At 42.6% G+C, this 16,748-nt stretch overlaps 1 protein-coding gene across 4 annotated transcripts in view; it reads right to left on the reverse strand.

The window, feature by feature from the left end:
• The window catches only part of LOC148024405 (flowering locus K homology domain-like), a 47,654-nt gene extending 31,261 nt beyond the window's left edge, over positions 1 to 16,393 (reverse strand). The window contains exons 1-2 of one of the 4 annotated variants that reach the window (XM_087694055.1): positions 16,224 to 16,371; positions 16,054 to 16,092 (exon numbers count right to left, since the gene is read on the reverse strand). The gene's annotated coding sequence lies outside the window, so the exon portion shown is untranslated. Of the gene's footprint in view, positions 1 to 16,053 lie in introns of all 4 variants that reach the window. The other 3 variants (XM_087694056.1, XM_087694057.1, XM_087694054.1) reach the window with 3 other exon arrangements.
• Positions 16,394 to 16,748: the final 355 nt, after the last annotated feature.

A 16,748-nucleotide genomic window follows, 5' to 3' on the forward strand; every position in this document is an offset into this window, starting at 1 on the left:
CAAACACACTCCACTGTGGCTGTGAACACTGCTCTGTACTCAGCTTCACAACTAGAAGTAGCAATTGTAGTCTGTTTCTTGCTGAACCAAGAAACAAGAGATGTACCCAAGAAGAAGCAGTTGCCACTATGAGAGACATGAGTACTTGTCAATAGAACCATTTGACTTTCTTTTAATTTTGTAAACCCATTTGGTACCTATGGCACGCTTGTCGTGAGGCAAGTCACATAGCTCCCAAGTGTCATTCTAATGGATGAAATTAATCTCTGCCTTCATTGCTTCCACCCGACGATTATCTAAAAAAGCATATTTATAGCATAGGGGTTCTTCATTGCATGTTGTAGCCACTAATGCACATGCAAGAATATTACCTTGATCTTTGCAAGCAGAGGCTTGTGTGTTTGCCCGAAGAGTGTCTAACAACCAATGAGAGACTCTTTTAGGTTACTGAACTTCAGCCCTTGTATGCTCCAATTGATCTAGAATAGGGGGCTACTCTTGAAACAAGGTATCATGATGCTGTTGTGATTGTAAATCAGTCTGAATAGACTGTTGTTATGTTTTTGTAGATGGTGGAAATGAAGGCTAAGATGAAGGATTAGCCATGGAACCATGTGAATGCTAAAAATTTAGATTAGAAGGCTGCCACTTGGAAAAACTTGCCATATAAGAGAAAAAAACGTTTTTGGGGGCTAGTCCAGCCATTGTGGGTGAGAAGAAGGCTATTAGAGAGCAAGGAGATGTTGTTGATGTGATTTGCAACCACTAGGGACCAATCCTACAGTAGGCAACAATAGTTTACAGCCCTCCAAGTGCAAATAGCGTACAAGAGAGAATAGCAGTCTTTTTGGTGGTCCTAAGCTATAGGTGATAGCTTCCATGGCTGTTTGAGCAAGGGGCAGTAACCGTTTTTCAGCATTTCTGGCAATGAAATTCTAAAATTTCTCTCTCTATAGCATTCTGTCTCATTCCCCAACCATCTCTCAAGTTATCTCAATAGAATCCAACCATTTGAATCATCAGAGGTGGAGATATTGGAAACTCTTTGCTGTGTAAACCCTAACTTACAGCAGAAATTAGGTTTTGATAGCCACCTCAGGATAGTACTTAGAATTGAGAGCCTAGGACTTGAATTCCAGATGCTGAAATTGATGAATTTCAGGGACATTCAAGAGGTCAACCAACCAATATCAAATTCGATGCTGAATTTTTCTTTAAAGGAGTAGGGTGAATGCCAATCCCTGAGCAAACCAAGCGGAAAATTGGTTTGGAGGCTTGCTAATCAATTTTGATAATAAGTGGCACTTGGATTAGCAAAGAAGGTTAGAGGATCTTAGTTCTACTCCATTCACTTATAATCAAAGTTAAAGAAATACTACAAGGGACACTAGTTTTAGGGCCAACCGTAGGCTGTCCATTGTCCAAGATTATAGTGGGAACGTTTGCATTTTCAGTTTATGTAAATTTTATGCTTGTTGTAATTATTGTTAAATCAGGTTATTACCACCCGCTCCAAGGAGGGAGGCTAGTTTCATTTGGGACTTTTCTCCCATTCTCAATTGTTTGGGGTAGATCTGAGGGTGGAAAATTGAGTGATGGGCTGAGAGAGAGCAGGCCAACCATCAATGATAACAAAGAGACCAGATCTAGATCACTTTTTGAGACTGGAACAACACGGAAACTACAACGCAATCAAATTTGTCATGGAAGTTACAGAATTTTCTCTAATTTGCTACTCATCTCTCTCCCTCAACATATCAGAATTTTCTCAGCACTAATTAGCTAGTACAGGGCATGCCATCAAATATCAACCATGCAACAAGGGGAGTTGCTGGAAATCTTAGAAATTACAGCAAATCAGAGAAGAATTGCTCATCTACAACCAAGATAACTCATATACATGTGTAGAAGACTCGATTTGTCATTACATGATGACAGTGATGTGTTTGATATACACACATATGCTCCAGCAGTTGGATGTCTTATTTACCTATGCAACACTAGGCCAAACATGCAGCTTGCAGTTTCAGCCCTAAGTAGATATATGCATCAGCCACACATGTCACATTGGCAAGCTGTTAAGCATGTCTTCCGTTACTTGCAGGGTACTAGATCTCTTGGATTGCTTTATGCCAAGGGGAGACCATTGCAATTACATGCTTACAGTGATTCTGATTGGACTGGTAATTATGATTCACGTCACTCCACTAGTGGCAATTGTTTCTTTCTTGGCTCGTCTTGCATATCTTGGCTTAGCAAGAAACAATCCACTGTTGCCACATCCTCATGTGAAGCTGAATACAAGGCAGCTTTCACTACCACAGCTGAATGCGTATGGATTAGACACTTGCTAGCTGATCTGGATGTATCTATTACGGAGCCAACTCCTTTGTTTGCTGACAGTCAGAGTACCATTGCAATGGCACGGAACCCAATGTTTCATGCATGCATGAAACACATTGAGATACACTATCACTTTGTTAAAGAGAGACTACATGCAAGTGATATCAGCCTTATTTATTGTCCTACCACCAATAATGTGGCAGACATCTTTTCAAAGCTCTTCCTCGTGACATTTGAAGCATTTCGCAATGCTTTAAATTTGATCTCCTTTGGTGGCGGATGATCCTTGTACTCTTGATCACCCTTCACTCCAGGGGGGTTTGTTAGGTATTTCACTCACGTCTCACTTACGCCTACGCTCACATAGGAGTGTCAGTGATCAATAGGACATTGGGGCACTTTTTACTCTCGGTAGGAGAGGTTTTTTCCCCTAGACTTATGGTATTATTTTGTATGTGCTTATGACACACACTTGCGGGCACTTATCGTGTTCGGGTGTGAACACCCCCTATAACCCTAAGGTTTAAGGGTTGTACCTTGTGCTTTTAGCTCACTCTTTCAATCTATTGCATTGGGTGTCGTGGTTCACTCTCATACTGTCTACTGATTTTTGTGTTGAGCTTCGATCCTGCCTTCTTCCCACAGATTTTACAGGAAGAATGGAAGCTTCACAAAGGACTAGCCATCCTAATGTGGAAACCAACATGGACTACAAACCCTTCATCTCTTTACCACTTTCATCTCCATCTCTACCTCTTTCATCTATGCCTTTTACATCTCCCCCTTCATTCACTCCTTAGTTGTAATCTACCTCATGATGCGTGCTAGAGCCAATAGATTAAAAAGCCCCAATTTCTTGTACGAATCTTAAGGAAATTGTGCAATGTCAATGTTTTCGGTGTTGAACCATGCATAGGAAGCCGATTTGAGCAAAAGCCTCAAATGTCGGGTGCCTCGGGATGCATGCACAAACTTCCAATTGCACTGATGGAGTTTGGTACAAACTAGTGGCACTATACTACAACCAAGTGGCTAGGAGCGCATGTGGCTGTGCTCATAGTGCAAGCAGGAGGTCATGTGGGCAGCAATAGCACAAGCACAAACTAGCAAGACAGAGGTGGAGCAAGTAGCAGGGAGCTGTGGAAAGTGGTGCTTCTGGCACCTACAAGAGGCACACAGGACAAGACAATGGGCAGGACAAGCATAGGCAGTAGGAGCACAAGAGATGGTTGTGGCACTACACTTGGTGAACTGGCATGACAAGCAATGGCCTAGGTGGCAGCAACTGTTGAAGGCATGCAATGCAATTAGTGTAGGTGGCACAGGAGGCCGCAATGGTGCTACCAAGTGGATGGTGAGCACAACAAGGCAAGCAACGCTACCATACAGTGAGAGGGTAGTTGGCAGCGGAGCTGGCGGCTATATGGACAGCACGCAAGGCAAAGCTAGGTAGAGCTGGTGGACAGTTGCTCAGTTTTCAATAGCTCCTCCTTATCTTCCTCACAAGAACAAAAGCCAATGGCAACACAACCTCGGGCGGCAGAGCAGCACGGACTAATGGTGGCTGAACAGAACCCACATGCAGTAGCTGCTCTGATACCAAATGTGAGAAATGGCACCAGCTATGGAAGAGAGAGACAAGAGACAGTAACGAGTGTACTTGCTAAACTGAAGATCGAGTGAAAGTACAACAACTCTTGTTTAGGTCAAGGGTTGACCTAATCAGCCTTCCACCAACTAACTAGAGTTAGGTTTATTTACTCTAGAGCCTAGTGTCACTACTTTAATGTTCTAATACACTCGGTGTACACACACTACATTGACAGTTTAATGAGTATCCACACCACAAAAATTACATCCATTATGAACTTGTGCTTGACCATTTTGGAGCAATAGCTACTACAATGGGATGTGGGATGATGATAAAAGACTATCTGGGATGAGAGGTAATGATCCTAATAGGGAGCCAAAGTCTTTGTGAAAATATATTTGAGGCATAGACATTATCAAATCTAAATCAAAGACCCCCAAAGGCATCCTTCAACAATAGAAATGGACATTAGGTAAGTTATTGGTCATGCCATTTTTATTGACCAATGCCCCAAAAACATTTAACCGATTGATGCAAGATATCTTATGGCCATATCTAGGTAATCCCCTATGGTCGCTCCGAGCCTTTGTGTAGGTCCAATAGAGGGGCCTCCTCTCAATCATCTAGATGTATGCTTATGTGGAAAGCAAGTGAGAGTATCCAATCTATGCCATATAACTAGTCCATTAAGAACGGCTAGTCCATGTGCACCTCCTAGAGCCAAGACATGGTCTCCATATTGTGATATCTTGTGATGTCCTATTCAGTCCCATCTCCCCCAATTCTTTACACATAGGATCCTTACTCTCAAAGAATAGTACCTATCTCTATGTTGTACATGCATTGAAATCCCTAGCTAGTGGAATATCTCCTATGCTATAATAATGCACAATATCCTCATACAATGGTAGGTAGGGTAGCAACTCCCTCTGGGTAGCATATGTAAAAGCCTGTTGGGGCAAAGTAACATATTGCAATGTGTGTGTCATGTGGGCAATCTATATGTATCCAGATCCACATGAAGCGAGCCTCCTCATCCCTTCTCATGACCTACACAATATATTGTAGCTCCTCTCTACATAGAACTATCGCCCCTCCTAACCCTCTCATCCCCCCTCATGATCATGCTCAAGGAAAGTAAGTCATCTTCCATCTGTAACCTCTTACCTATGGTAGGTGGGCGCATGGGCTGTGGTAGGTCTCTACGTACAATATGACATCTCTATTTGTGAAGATCTCCAGACATAGGTCTACGCCAATCCTCATGGCCCCATTCCAGTTCCATACTGTGAATCTCAAGTGTCTCATAGGCTACTATTGTGGCAATGCGCATCCATTCACAAAAAACCGGAGAGGATTACCATTTCATAGGATTTCGGTGCTCTTTGTTAGTGCTGTGTTAACCTTTTGTTTTGCCATTCTTCCATTCCCGTAAGTGCTTGTTTCCAAGACAGAATGCCAAAAGATTTAGTGTATGAGACCAGATCTCAAGTTTGTGTAAGAGATGGTGTCCAACGGCTGTCCAGTAAGGTCAAAAGTAGGAGAACAGGATTGAAGACATGCCACAACGTGAAAAGGGATGAGTTGTGGGCTACCGATCAAAAGTGGATTGTCCAATGACTAAAGAAGGAAAAACTGGCGCAAATTTTCATCCTTCTTGTTGATCAAACATGGTGAAGCAGGGGAGGAGAGATGCATGCATCTTGTGCTCCAAAGGAAGCTCTCAAGGCAGGGCACAAAGGGGAGCCATTAAATCTTATGGGAAGGAACTTGGAAGAGGGCTTTTTAAAACTGATCTGTGAAGTGCCTTTGCTGTCCAGAACAGGGCATTACAGCAGTAGACAACTTTCTTCTCCTATCTTGTCAAAGATTATGAGGCTTTGGGGCTGAAGGCACTCCTAGATACACCCCCAAACATCGCCTAAGACTCGAGGCATCAAGTGGAAGCCTTTGTGGATGTTTTGGGGCTGAAATTGACAATCAGAACAAGGTATACAGCAGCATCTATATTGCTGTAATAAAAATTCAGAGGTGAAGACTATTGCTTGTTTGCATGAGACAAAGGCATGATGTATATACATGGACTTGCTTTGGATGCACTGGGACAGCAAGAGCTAAGTTTCTTGTGATGTTTATGGGCTGAATATGACAGGGAATAATAGGGTAAAACAGGCCAGCATGCTTTCCATGATGTTTAAGAGTTTCAAACTTTCTTCTGAAGGCATCTATTGAAGGAATCCTGCTCTCTATCACTAGTGACAGATTGGGTACTATCAAAACTACAGTTTAGAGTGGATTTCGAGCAGCAAAGAGGGCTTTTTATGCTGCTGTAATAAATTGTCATAAAAAGGGTCAAGTTGTATTTAATGGCCCATACAAGGTTTTGTTAGGGTCTTATGCTTTCTACCACATGGTATTTTGTCCAAATGATAAATGCAACACTTTGCTATATAGTTACATGATTAAAACATGGATTTTGGAGCCTATGTACAGCAATGAATTGATCAATGTCATCAGGGTACCACAATCATCCCATTAAGGGTTTACTAGTACTTGCAATGCACGCATTGATCTTGAACTGATGTACATGTCATTAATCAAAGAGCTTTGATTTAGCTTCATTCAATGTGTTTGGATTCCGGAATTCCATAACCAATCGATCTTCTTAATCTTTTCTATCTTTACTCTTTGCAACCTTCTTACCTCAACCCCTATAGTTAAGGCCTTCGACCTCCAACACCCAAACATTGCACCCCATCATGGGCATCTCTATGATGATGACCCAACTGAGTAAACTACCCAATTGCCCACCTTGCAGGCCTCCATGATCCGTGGCATGCACTCTGCGAACCTCAAGTGTGTCTCATAGGCCACACCCTATCATGGGCGTCTCTCTATGATGATGACCCAACCTTCTTCGTAAACTGCTCATTTGCTCACCTTGCAAGCCTCTATGACCCATGGTATGCACTCTCGTCGATGGGCTACTTCATGGGCGTCTCTCTATGATGATGACCCGACCTTCGTAAACTGCTCATTTGCTCACCTTACAAGCCTCCATGACCCAAGGTATGCACTCTCGTCGATGGGCTACTTCTATTGGGGTGAGGTCATCCTCAAGGTAGATCTTCTCCCCTTTGAGGGCCTTCCTTTTGGAGAGAGAACCTCTCTGTGTGTCAAGACCAGTAAATTTGAGGATTAGGCATCGATCTTTGGTTGGGTCCTTTAAAATTTGCCACGCACTCTAAACAATATAGGTGTCAAGGACCCCTAGTTTCCCACACAAACTTTTTGCATCATCTAGTCTAGTGGACTGTGCTCTTTCCACCCCACTACACTGACATCAAGGCTGGAGTTTTCCTTTTCTCCTCCTCTAGTATAACATTTACAAACTCTTCTTTGTTGGGTGGGCCCTTCCCCACCACCTCAATCCATTTAGAGTTTTCTGCCACATCATCTTGAGCCTTCTTTGCAATTGCTGTCCCATATGTTGATTTCTTCTCCATGTGCATTTTCAGCTCATTAAATTATGTTTGCATCTTTTTGGGAATGTTACTCCGTAATCTCCCCTTCCTCTTTTCTTAAAGAGGTCAAGTCGGTCTTCGTGGGCGTTTACTTCTTGTTTAACCTCCTCAATCATTGTGTTTCTCTCCCAAAGACAAGACTCAATGTCTTCCTTCCATGAGGTAGAATGTGCTTTTATGTCCTCATATATTTCATTCTTCCATTTATATGAGCATTTCCTCCCTTAATTGCAGCATTGCTTCATCACACATAGCTGTCATAATTTCTTTCACATTTTCAAAGTCATGGTCCTGGATTTTGCACATTTCCCGGATTGCTTCCAAAGCTTTATGCATGTCGACAATTTGGATTTGTCAAGGTAGCTCTAGATGGTAGGGTATTTCTTGCTCTTCTCCCCTCATGTGCAGCTCCCAGGAGAGAGACTACTGAATAATCAGGGCAGAATTTGTACAAGAGTGTGTGCGCACTTGCATGTGCGCATATCTCTGAGAGAACCTCACACAGACCAACAATCTCTCACTGACAGTCTATATACTGACAAAGCACACAAACAGGCAGTAAATACACGATGAAAACAGCCAGGTCAGACCTTTAAACTAGATTGACCTGTTGCTCACATAAATAAAATAATAAAACATGGCCGACTGGTCACAAATGCTGTCCAACTGGTCAACATTACTATCCAACTATGCACTACCCATCAATTGACACATCCAAGGGATGAGCCTCTAACATGTCCACCTGTATATGGTGCCTTCTTCAACGTCGTCCTGCCCAAGGACTGTGTTTTGCTCCCTCCACATTGCAAATTCCTTCACAGGTGCTACCACTGATCAGCCAAGACAATACAATCATCTTGAATCACTTCATCAATGCCAAGCTCCGTGACTCACACCTCAGCCCTGGTCCTAGAGACATGAGGGCCAAGGGCCCTGTATATGATTCCTGATTTCATTCATCTCTGTGTTTCTGAGTTCATTTACTATCAATGTTTATTGTATAGCTTGTCATCTCCATTGCAAACCTTACTATTTCTTTACATAGTATCAAAGTGGTCTTAGGTTTCCCTGTGCTTTCTTTACAATTAGGGTTTGCAATAATCTAAATTTTTGTGCATTAATCCCCAAATTATGTCTCCTTAAAACAACTCCAAGAAGCAATTTATGCAAACTACCTATAAATAAAGTCATTTGTGGGAATCCCTTCATCCCATTCTGATCACTATCATTACCTTAAACCTACAGCCATCTCTCCTCACACTGCTGCCCATACTCCATCTTGCAACCATTGTCGCTTTCATGAGTTGTTGCCACTCAGACAGAGGACATCGCCAATCATTCAGATGACATTTTGCTCTGCCACCCAACCTACCACATCATCAATCAGAGCCTCTATTGGTGCCTTTTTAGCAGGCTGCTCTACTGTCCCATCATCAAGCAACCTGTTTTCTACCTCATTTGATGTGTTGTTCTGTTGGACATCATCGTCCAGATTGTAGATGACTTGTTGATTGCTGCTGTCAACATCATCCACCTCAGCTATCAGACTGCATACTGCTCCCTTTGCTGCCATCAACATCATCACCGATGTGCATTTCAAGATCCATCATGAGTATGACACACTCCAACACCATTCTTTAAACCACCTTTGCCCCGGTCCCTGAGACATGTAGATTCAAGGCACCTCATTGTATCATTCAAATTTGTGAGAACAGGAAGAGATCGAAGCTCAGCTGAGAGTGGAGTAGACAGTATAGAGTGTGAGAGCACGACACCCAATGCAATAATCTGAAGTGTAAGGTGCAAGTACAAAGTACAACCCTTAAAACCTTAGGGTTGTAAGAGGGTGTTCACACCCGAAGTGTGTGAAACACAATAAGTGCCCAAAACTGTGTAACACAAGCACATAAAACAAAGGGAATAAATTTGGGGGAGAAAACCTCCCGTACAAAGAGTAAAAAGTGCCCCAGTATCCTACTGAAGATCACCGACACAAACCCCCCTAGAGTGAAGAGTGATCAAAATACAAGGGTCATCCACCAAAGGAGATCAAATTTAAAGCATTGCGAAATGCTTCAAATTTGTCACGAGAAAGAGCTTTGGTGAAGATGTCTACCACATTACTGGTGGTAGGACAATAGACAAGGCTGATATCTCCTACATGTAGCCTCTCTCTGACAAAGTGATAATGAATCTCAATGTGCTTCGTGTGTGCATGAAACACTGGGTTCCATGCCACTGCAATGGCATGGAACCTAGTGATAATGGATCTCAATGCGCTTCGTGTGCATGAAACACTAGGTTCCATGCCACTGCAATGGCACTCTGACTGTCAGTGAACAAAGGAGTAGGCTCCATGGTAGATACGTCTGAATCAACTAGCAAGCGTCTAAGCCATACGCATTCAACTGTGGTAGTGAAAGCTGCCTTGTATTCAGCTTTACATGACGATGTGGCAACAGTTGATTGTTTCTTTCTAAGCCAAGAGATGCAAGATGAGCCACGAAAGAAACAATTGCCACTAGTGGAGTAACGAGAATTATGATCACCGGCCCAATCAAAATCATTGTAAGCATGTAAGTGCAGTGGTCCCCCCTTGGCATAAAGCAATCCAAGAGTCCTAGTACCTTGCAAGTAACAGAAAACACGCTTGACAGCTTGCCAATGTGACATAATTGACTGATGCACTCAAGGCTGAAACTGCAAACTGTATGTCCGGCCTAGTGTTGCATAGGTAGACAAGGCATCCAACTGTTGGAGCATAAGTGTGGATATCAAACAAGTCACTGTCATCATGCAATGACAACTTTAGTCTAGGTTCCATTGGTGTACAGACTGGCTTGCAATCCTGTAAGCCAAACCTCTCAAGTTTACCAATGTATCTCGACTATGATAAACCAATGACTCTAGCATCATGAATGAACTGAATGCTCAAGTAATAGTATAAAGGCACCAAATTTGACATCTCAAAAGTTTACTATAAATTTTGTTTGAATGTTGAAATCTAATCAACCTGTGTCCCTGTAAGCAGAAGATCATCAACATATAGACATGTGACCAGCAAGGATCCCCCCACTTTACATACGTAAAGGGTAGACTCTGATGAGCTCTTTATGAACCCTTGACTAAGTAAAAAGGCATCAATCTTTGCATATCAAGCTCGATAAGCTTGTTTCAAGCCATACAAAGTCTTTTTCAGCTTACAAACCAAGTGTTTGGATCCCTCAACTACAAAACCAATGGGTTGTTGTACATACACTTCTTCTTGAAGGTCCCCATGTAAAAATGCAATCTTTATATCTAGTTAATGCACAGACCATCCATAATGGGCAGCCAAAGCAACCATAGACCTAATGGTAGTCATGCGGGAGGTAGGAGCAAATGTCTCTGCATAGTCAATGCCTTTCTCCTATGCATAGCCCTTGGCCACAAGCCTGGCTTTATATTTATCAATGAATCCATCTACATTCCTTTTCAACTTGTAGACCCATTTTGTTCCAATGGCTTTCTTCCCAATAGGCAAAGACACTAAATCCCATATTTAATTCTTTATGATGGAATCAAACTTAGCTTGCATTGCTACCATCCAATAATGCACACTATGTTGTGCACCCTCAAAACATTCAGGCTCCTCATCATTAACTGAATGTGCTGCCATAACAAACTCCATGGTATGTGCACCATCATGCATACGAACTTGCCTTCTAGTACGACCAGCAATAAGAGCATCTAAATGACTATCTTTCATAGTCTGTAAATACCATCTAGGCATTTGTCTAGCCTCCTAACTATGTACGAGCTCTTGCTGAATATTCAGATCAGCCATGGGCTGATTTTCTGCTTTACCCAATGGAGCAGTTGGCTGGACATTAAGTTCACATGCTGAACCTCCAGCTGTATCACCAAATGAAAAGGACACCAACCCTTCAAATACATTATTGGCAGCTTGATATGTATCAAAACCAACAAGGGATAATTTTGACTTTTCATCGAAAACCACATCCCTACTGACAAATACCTTTTTAGAGACAGGATCATATAATCTATATTCTTTGCTCTCACTGCTCTACCCCACAAAAATGCATTTGGCAACCTTGTTATCCAACTTCTTCCTAAGTACCTTGGGAATGTGTGCATATGCAAGACACCCAAAAGTACGAAAATGCCCAACAGAAGATTTCCAGTTGTTCCAAGCCTCAAACGGCATCATATTCTTTAATGCCTTGGTGGGGCATCTATTCAAGACATGGCAAGCACACACTGATTCTTCCTCTCTGCAATCCCATTTTGCTATGGAGTATAAGCAGTAGTATACTAATAAACAATGCCCTTTTGCTTCAAAAAAGAATTCAGCATAGAGGACATGTATTCCCCCCCTCGGTCCAAATGGAGAGTCTTCACCCTACAACCAGATTGGTTTTCAACAAGTGCTAGAAAAGCCAAAAATGCATTATACACTTCTAACTTTTTCACTAAAGAGTAGACCTACCAAAAGCGAGTGAAGTCATCAATAAAAGTAAAGAAATAGTAATAGCCACCCAATGACTTTGTCTGCATAGGGCCACATACATCTGAGTACACAATCTATAACCTGGCAATGGCTCTAAAAGCAACATCATGGGGAAACAAAAAACGATGTATTTTTCCCAAAATACATCCCTCGCATAAGTGCTCAGGAGGTCTCTCCAAGAGAGGTAAACCATCAAGTATCTGTGTACGCTCCAAAAGCATCAAGCTATCATAGTTTACATGCCCCATGCAAGCATGTCATAACTCCGCCTGTAACATAGCAAGAGTAAGAGCGGACGCTAAATAGCCGACCGATCAACTGAAAGAGCATCCAACTCATATAACCCATGACATAGAGTGCTAGTCAAAACCAAAGTTATGTGTTCCTTATCTCTCACCATGCATCTATCATCATCAAAGGTGACCTACAATCCACACTGTGCCAAGGAAGAAATAGATGGCAAATTCTTCTTTATACCTAGCACAAACAAGGCATCCTATAAGCAGAGAATAGAGCCATCAATGGTAGCTGTCAGCATAATCTTCCCAATACCTCTAACAGGGTATGATGAATTGTTGGCACACTGTACAGACTTGCCAACAGGGGCTACAATAACAGAAGCAAACAAATCTTTGCGAGATGTGATATGCCTAGATGCACTACTGTCAAAAAACCATGTGTCTGGATCCTCAATAGAGCTAAATGCTCTATCAGCCCAAGAAGAGTCATAACTGCATTTGTAAAAAATATAGTCCCTGTCTACAACAAAGGACGCTGACTCAGTAGCACTGGAAGGTGCATCAAAGACAGACATCCCTGACTCCTTCTTCTTGGCTATGCGCTTTCTACACTCAGTGATGTAGTGGCTTGGCTTCTTGCAATAGGTGCACTTGCCCTTCTTGGCTTGCGTGCCCCCTTGTTTTTTATTGCCCTGAAAAGTGCCTGAAGTCCCAGAGCTCTGCGGAGCATTCTTTGCTTGGCTGCCCTTGCCCTTCTACCGTGCCATAAAAGCCTGCTCAGAGGCTATAACATCCATACCATTGTTCTTTCGTGTCTGCCCTCTAAGAGCAAATTGACCAACTGAAGAAAAGTAAGTGGCCATGGGGCAATCCTCATGGTTAGGTTCAAGACCATATGAAAGGCCAAGTATGAGGGCGGCAATGAATTCACAGTAGTAGATATCATCTGTGCATCTGAGTAAATACTCATCGACATTCATAAGCTACTCACGCAAGTCTTGAATTTTACTTAGGTGATCTTGCATAGAATCACCCTCATCCATCTTCACTGTCTCAAGCTCTTTCTTCAAGAAAGAGATGCGGATCTCATTCTTTCCAACAAACATCTACTCCAAGGTCAGCCATGCTTCTCGTGAAGAAGCTGCAAACCGAATGTGAGGGATTCTAGACTGCTGAACTGCCAATACAATCAGTGACAAAGCCTGTGCATCCCGTATATCCCATGCCTTTTGTACTGCTAATCTCAAGGGAAGTGGCTGAGCTGGAGCAGGCTGAACAGGCTAAGCTGCCCATTGTCCACGTCCTCCTGGAGGAGTAGCAGGAGCCACAACTCTAGACCTAATTTCTTCACCGCTAACATAATCCCAAAGATTCATCGCAATCAGCACATTCTTCATCATGAAGAACCAGAGTAAATAGTTGTTACCATCCAACCTATCCTCCTTGATCATCTCTGTCTCTCCTCTTCTTCCATCATCTTCTTCAGACGCCCTGTCTCCTCAGCATCAAGTTTGTGTTTGGAGCCCATCCTACTAGCGTCAACTTCTCCCTCCTAGCAACAGCTCATCCTAGCCTAGCATCAGCATCCCCAACTTGGTGTCAGCTTCCTCCATCTTGGCATCAACCTCCACACTTGTGGTGTCATCCACACAATCCCTTGATTTAAATGCATTTGCAACTTGTGGACACTCCTGACAACTGCCATCATCCTCTCTATCCTGGCATCACATTTGCAGCCTCTATACCTTGTGTTTAGCAATTAGGAGGATCCCTCCATTTGCATTTGCCGCTTCTAGGATCTTCTTCACAAAGCTGGCGACTTGCTCCTCCACCAAGTGTCAGCATCGAGGTTATTGACACTTGCATTTTTAGTTTCTCGCTCTTCCACCACACTTGGCATCACTCCTAGCAGTTGGTGTCAGCTCATCAAGCCTACGCTTGCAAATACAAAGGCTTCTTTGGGTGTCTCCCTGCTCCAAGTACCAATCTTCATCCCTGCGTTACAGATTCAAAGTCTCCTCTTCGACGGTAGTCTCCCTACTCTAGACAACACCTCATCATCCCTACATTTGCAGACTCAAAGGCCTCTTCGACAGTATTCCTACTCCAAGGCATCTTTCGTGCTTCGACATCCTTGTGTCAAATTCACTTTATTATTTCATTCATTCATAATCTTGTTCATCTGAGTTTCTCTTCTCTTCTCAGTGTTTGCTGTACACACTCTATGTTTCTCCCTACAAGCCCTACTACTTGAGAACATGAAGCTGACCTACTACTTGAGAACATGAAGTTAAGATACAAAATGACCTAATCAATCATCATCTAACTTGAGAACTAGTTGTGGCAAACTCACAAGCAATCGCCAATATTCTACCAACTTGACTTTCTCATGATCAAGACTTTTACGTCAATTACAATTGCAAACCACAATCAAGTGAGACTATCGCTCTCATGCAAGGTCAAGATGGTGAAGCACTATAGTCGGTCCATATTGATACATAGTAATGGGTGCAACCAACAATTGCTTTATGATGGAGAGTATTGAAAATGCATCCGCGGTTGACTTCTTACATGATATCTAACCAAAAAACATTAGTGATTGCAAAGGCAAGCATTAAAATTACCTAGGATCATGCTGGCTCATACTAAAAAGTGCTGCACTCTTGAGAGCTCTAACATGTAGGTGTGCTCGAAGGTTCCAAAGATGCACACCACAAGGGTTATATGTTACCTTCAAGGTATTGCGGACCACTCTAAACCACCAAGAAGATAAGCAACGTACCCTACTAATTGGATTCACCTCATGTTATCTAGCATGTATGCAATTTGAAAGAAGTGTTAGATAACAATTTGAAAGAAGGGTGAGACAAGGTAAACAGATTAGTTCTAATCAAGAAAGTTACACATGTGGAAAGTTACACATGTGGAGGACACTGCTCCTTATATTCCAATACAAGTAGCCGAATTGGTTCTTCACTAGAGGGAAACCCCAATTGACTTTATCCCAAGTACCTAGTCAAGTGGAAGAACCAGCTCCACATGGGAGTTGGTTCACTCACTTTTCCAACTTTGTTCTTGAGGCAACTGTTGAGGCAGCAATCATTCATATTCTTCAACATCCAGGATGGCGCTTGTAGCATTGGCCACCAGTGATCTTGGGTCACTAGGCGACTAGTTGTGAACGCAGCTTTAAAGGCCACGGCAGGTCAGGACTTCTGTTAAGAGGACTCAAGGGCTCATGGGCTGATCTATACCACATCCCGTGTAATCACCACAGTTGAATTCTCGGCCCACCAAAACATAGGAACCAAAACATAAGAATGAGCACACTGTTTAAGGCACGAGATGTGTCTACCTGATATTCATGGCCATACATGCATATGTATCATAAAGCAAAGAGTCGACACGGCGATGCAAGGTTGTATAGTCAAAGACACTAGGGAGTTCTTTCTGACACTTAAGGCAGAAAATTCCACACTCACAACTTTCCAGACTTCAAAGCACGTTACTGATTGATGGTAAGGGCAAATCTTAAAGAAAAATGCTCTATTCACGAGCATCTTCCGTTGGCAAATGCATGCATGCATGCCTTGTGAAGTCACTATTGTAGGTGTCAGTTACTAAAATGCAAGCGCTGGAGTACTGAGAACTTCCCAATTGCAAGTGCAGACTCTCAAGGTAGAAAGCTCCCCTGTTTTCTTTTAAGCCTGTGTAACAACGTGTGAAAATTATAATCACAACTTACACGAACTATGGTTATCTCAAGGTTTTCAGTCAATCAGAGATGCCTTTGGTTTCTTTATTGGGTAAAATTAACAGGAAGGGGAGCAGAGACGAGCTGTGTACCGTATCTTGCTCTGCCGGACGGAGGAGAAGGCTGCAAAGCTGTTCAGTTCTCCAATTATGGGAATGAAGGCAGGGAGAGAGAGAGAGAGAGAGAGAACGTCAGAGACGGCAGGAAAACATACGAGGTTGGAAATGGAAAATAAGGAAGAGCAGGCAGACAGACGGCTTACGACAGACGACGATAATCGGAATGCCTGTCGCTAATATTATGTTACTATGATTCGTACCCTCGAAGAAAGAGAGAGCAGGATCCTCCGCGGAGAGAAGGACAGAGGGGACCTGGGCACGTGAGGGTTTTCTTGTTTCTCCAACGGTTATCGTTGGGGAATGTTGCTTGTCTTCGGAGCCGGTGTTTGTCGTCTAAAAATTTTAAAAATCTTTTTTTGCTTTCAAGGAAACTGTAAATTTCTATTACATATCTATGTACACCATCCCTTAGTGACACACCTAACGACGTTCCATTACATCCAATATCTCTTGATATTGACGACGGTAAGGGAGCCCATTGCGAAACGGGTGCCAAAAAGCACAAATATGCTGAGAATCTTGCTTAGGTGTCACTCATTGATTTGCTAAAAAATATTACAATACTGACTCACGAGTGTACCTTTACCTCCTAAATTTATATTCAAATCTATAAAAAAACATGTGAAATCCCCACCAAACATTCTTAGGTGTTCTATAGTTGGCCGCCT

Source organism: Lygodium microphyllum, chromosome 15, assembly GCF_053477565.2.
Source record: "Lygodium microphyllum isolate KBCC chromosome 15, Lygodium_microphyllum_v1.1.10, whole genome shotgun sequence".
Classification (NCBI taxonomy): Eukaryota; Viridiplantae; Streptophyta; class Polypodiopsida; order Schizaeales; family Lygodiaceae; genus Lygodium; species Lygodium microphyllum.